This window comes from Engraulis encrasicolus, chromosome 8, assembly GCF_034702125.1.
Source record: "Engraulis encrasicolus isolate BLACKSEA-1 chromosome 8, IST_EnEncr_1.0, whole genome shotgun sequence".
Lineage (NCBI taxonomy): Eukaryota > Metazoa > Chordata > Actinopteri > Clupeiformes > Engraulidae > Engraulis > Engraulis encrasicolus.
Window position 1 is genome coordinate 7,259,371 of NC_085864.1, and position 5,000 is coordinate 7,264,370.

Below are 5,000 nucleotides of genomic sequence, written 5' to 3' on the forward strand. Positions count from 1 at the left end.
TGGGTATGTTTGTTTGCATGGTGCTATTTAATACATACAGACTATGTCAGATGTCAGGTGTTTTTGCCAGTATACTGTACATGGGTGCACAATACTGGTTGAAAATACTGTGTTAAGGTGTGTGTGTACAAACTCTGCACTAGACCTTAATATCAACAGCAGCAGACCTGTTATTTTCCCCTTTTTCCAATAATCAAACTCGCCCTAAGCCCCAGACCATACCTTCACATAAAAATAATATTACACACTGCATCTTTTGAAAAACCCTCAAATACTATATTCAGTCTAGTGGCCTTGGGCACCTGATTGTGTAACAAGTGAGAATCCAGTTATTTTTTTTACACATCGCTGTCATATCCATCTCATCACTGTCCGAATCCTAGCTACATTTATCCTTAGCGTGGTTCAATCCTTAGCGGAGTGACAATACTGTGTCTTTCAAAAGAGCTAGAGGCCTTGGGGTTGTTGAAAGAAAACGCGTCTTGATAAATCACTTCTATCATCGGCCAGCTTCTGTGACTACACAGTAAATGTTGCGGTGTTAATTCAACACTTAAAGAGTTCATTCAAGTCCAAATGATGTCAAATCAACTCTCTAAGTGTTAAATGAGCACTGCAGAATTTACTGTGTAGTTGCACTCTGCTGCGTGCGACCATTTTATCCCTGATGTCAACCAAAAGCATTATTGTTTTCACTTCCTGTTGAAACAAAATCTCCTCAAATGCAGTCTTCAGCACAAAAAAATAAAAAAACGAGGAGCTTACAGCGTCAAACACAACCTTGAGTTGAAAGCCTGTCCCTGGAGTCAGAGACGAATACTCAAAGGAAATGTGTATCCTGTCGCATGCTGTTGTTCATTGCTTCATTAAAAAACAAAAACAAACAAACTCGTGGGCTTTATAGCCTGAGCTAATTAGGGTTGAAGGTGGAAGTAAATAATGGTGTGAACTTCAACCCTGTGAAGCCACGGGTGATGAGAAAATAGAACAATCCACTGGCCTAGCCACATGTGACCTAGGTCAGTGGATTGTTCTGTTTTCTGTGTAGATCTGTGGCTTTGCTCCATCCTCTTGTCGCTCTCTATCTCAGCCCCCCCTCCCTCTCCCTAGCACTGGTTTGTTCATGGCTTATTGGCTGAACAGAAATATTGCAAGTTGCATGACGTTCATTACGTCTTACAGTTATATCAAATCTTAAATATTCTTTTGTTTCAGACATGTAAAAGTTGTTATCTTTTACCTGACATGTTTCGACAGTTAAACTTCCACCCTCACCAGAGGGTCACATGAAGTGTTGAAGTGTGATGTGGTTTAAAACAGCTGATGTTGTGGAGGTGTGACCTTCCTGTCAGTATTGACAGTTTGGTCACACCTCCTGCTGTTAGAGTTGTGGCCTCAGGATGGTGGTTCAGGTGTAACGTCATGTATGCTCCCTCATCCCTGCGGTAAAATATTGCAAGTTCACAGCAGCTTCAACATTTGGGTGGAGCAATCTGACCCAATTATTGATGTTGATTGCCCATTCCATCAGTCACAAGCTCTCTGCATGGCAAGCATCGCGATAAACAATGTGCAGAATGTGTGATTAACGTTTTGTATAAGCTCCAGTTAGTGTGCAAACGTCGGAGGGAATTTAGTTGCTAAAATACTGCCAAGGGCTTACCATCGGCACACCATCAGATTCAGCAAAGAGTAGAACGTCTTCTTGAAAAAATCTCAGAGTGAAATGTTGGATACGCTACATTATATACATCCACTCTTCCTACTGGGATTGCAAAGACAGTGTGCCTCGTAAGCAGTGTTGGGTAAGTTATTTAATAAATGTAAGTTGCTACGCTTACAAGTTACAGCGTTTAAAATGTAATTGCAGTGTAACTTTTTCTATTACTTAAAAAAAAAGAATGTAGCTAACTACAAAGTACTTTTGGATTACTTATTGATTACTTTAAAGGTGTACTGTATAATCACTTTCGATACAATGAACTGCTCTGGCTAACCTGGCTCTCAGCAGATGTATGTCTTTTGCCCTTGCTCCACACACATTCTTCTGGCACCGTGGCCATACGATTAGCTCTCCAAGAGTAGTAGAGTAGAGTAGAGTGACTTTATTGATCTCCAGGGGGGAATTAAGTAGCATACAGTACATAAAATACACACACATAATGCCCACATGGACATTTCAGACACATATAACACAGGTAATAGTTGGGGGAGGAAAATAAAAAACTACAGAAAAAATAAAAGGGCAATTGTACAAAAACATATTCTGTGAGTTGAGGTAGACAAGAGATGAGCATGAAGAATGAATGTTGACAGGTGCAGTCTGTGATGTAGTATTGATGTAGAGGGTTAGACAACTAAGACATAAATAGTTTCCTAAGACATGGTCTGGTTTTACCAAAACACCCTGCACCTGATTGGAGAAACCACTTGTCTAACATTTTTAATGAGGTGCTACTTTGATTGGACAATACAGTTGAAACTGCAGAACCACTGCCAACGTGTGATTCTGGCAGCCCTTCAAGGCATTTGTGATACAGCTGTCTGTTCTGTGATGGATATACTGTAGTTGTGATTGGTGTTTGGTGCCCCGTCTGTGCAAATTGCCGTGCCATCTGTGATGCTTCGTTTTTTGGTACCTTTCGCTCTGTCTTTACTGCTGCAGCTGCTGCCTATGTTTCAACTCTCTGGATATCAGCATCTCCTTCCCCAGTCAACTCCTTGGCTCAGAAAGTGAAAAGAAACGCACACACGCGCACACACACACACACACACACACACACACACACACACACACACACACACACACACACACACACACACACACACACACACACACACACACACACACACACACACACACACACACACATAGAGGCAGGCAGGTAGTCAGGGATGGCTGTAGTCTATTTATAATCTGTTTGTGTAGGATGGCTACAGTTACCCTGAACTCAAGTCCGTCTTGGTGTGATCCCTTCACTGGCTTCCTTTCTTCTCTGTATTTCTTTCGTTCTCTCTCTCCCCCTCTCTCTCTCTCTCTCTCTCTCTCTCTCTCTCTCTCTCTCTCTCTCTCTCTCTCTCTCTCTCTCTCTCTCTCTCTCTCTCTCTCTCTCTCTCTCTCTCCATGTGTGCACACCACACGTTCCCTCTCTATCTCTCCCGCTTTCATAAGACTTTTTTTCTGACTATACTGAGGGTTTCTTAGGGTCAGATTGACACAAAAGAAGAGCGAGAGAGAGAGGGCGTGGGGTTGGGCTGGGAGGTGGTGGTTTGGGAGACTCGCTCTGATGTTGAAGTTCTTCTGGGGAAGGATTCTGAGAAATGTTACAGCGTATGCTACGCTCCGACAGTCAGCAGAATCCATGACCTGCAGTAGTACAGGCAAATGCCTGTTACAGTATTGCATACACAGTAAATGTTGCAATGTTAATTCAACACTTAAAGAGTTCATTTCAGTCCAAATGATGTCAAATCAACTCTCTAGGTGTTAAATGAGCACTGCAGAGTTTACTGTGTATTCAGCTGAAGAGTTAAAAGTCACATGCCACTTACTTTCAGCTTTGAACTAAAGTCATATTATTGCAGTCATATCAATCTTGCTCACTCGAATGCCTTATGTCTCTCTTGACTGATTATCAAATAGTTGTTGTAGATGTTCAGGTTATAATTGTGTTGGTATGTTTTTTTATATTGCATATTAGTAAGTCTGTTGTTGAAATGTCCTGTAAAGTTTAGCCATAGGTGACAAAACCTCTGCGTTTGGTAATGCGTTGCCCAAACCGTTCCTATGAAGGAACCGCCGTTGCATAAGTCAAAACCTCAGCAACGGTAGACAGTAGACACACTTGAGGAATACGTGAAATGTCTCGCTTTCAGCAAAGCCAATATCGCACCTCCTTCAGTTGTCATCAAGAAGTTTGTTCCAGCACTGAGATGTGTTAGCTAGCATCAGTCACATACACAGGGCCCCAGAAGAAGTCATCCTTGCCTCTGACAGTGGATGTTTCACACACAGTCCATCACTTCCTGTGTTGCCTAGGCAACATGTTACGTTTCCGTTGGACAGCTGCTCATATTTTGATTTGGAGTCGGGCAGCCAGTGAGGACGGGAAGATCGATACACACATCCCAGCTGTCAGAGTTGGAAAAACAGAAAAAAAACACACACACACACACACACACACACACACACACACACACACACACACACACACACACACACACACACACACACACTGGAGGAGGATGCAGAGATGGACAGAGACAGAGATACACAGAGACAGATAGAGAGACAGGAAGGGAGGGAGTGATTGAGAATGAGAACTGGAACAAGCGAAAAAGACTCCTGTGTGTGTGTTTGTGCGTGTGTGTCTGCGTGTGCGTACGCATGCGTGCGTGTGTGTGTGTTTTAGCGATGGTGAGAGAGGCAGGAAGTAAGTGATTTTGCCAGAAGCTGAGAATAGCTGAGGCGAGCGCTAACACGGCGCCACTGAGAGCTCCCTCTGAGCGCCCCGTAGTCATGCTCGTGGACTGCCATCATTAACAACTCAGATTATTAGTCCTCTTCCAGAAGAGGTGACGTGAGGAGACGAGAGAGAGAGAGGAAGGGAGAGAGTGGTGAGGAGAGGACAGTGGGAGAGGAGGAGAGTGTTGAGGTGAGGAGAGAGGTAAGGTGAGGAGAGGAGAGAGAGAGGGAGATGAAGAGAGTGGCAAGGAGAGGAGAGAGAGAGAGGGAGAGGAAGAGAGTGTCCAGGAGAGAGAGAGGGAGAAGGAGAGGAAGTGAGCGGCGAGGAGAGAGAGAGGGAAAGGAAGAGAGTGGTGAGGAGAGGAGAGAGAGGGTGATTGGTGAGGAGAGGAGAGGAGAGGAGAGAGGGAGAGGAGAGGAGAGGAGAGGAGAGAGGGAGAGGAGAGGAGAGGAGAGGAGATGAGAGAGGGAGAGGAGGAGAGTGGAGGAGGGATGAGAGAACATATAGTACAAGTGAAGAAAGGAGCAGGGTAGA

The 5,000-nt window shown here is 44.1% G+C and overlaps 1 protein-coding gene across 3 annotated transcripts in view; it reads left to right on the top strand.

Moving 5' to 3' along the window:
- Positions 1 to 5,000, top strand: part of tiam1b (TIAM Rac1 associated GEF 1b) — a 114,174-nt gene that overhangs the window by 93,425 nt on the left and 15,749 nt on the right. The window lies entirely within an intron of this gene.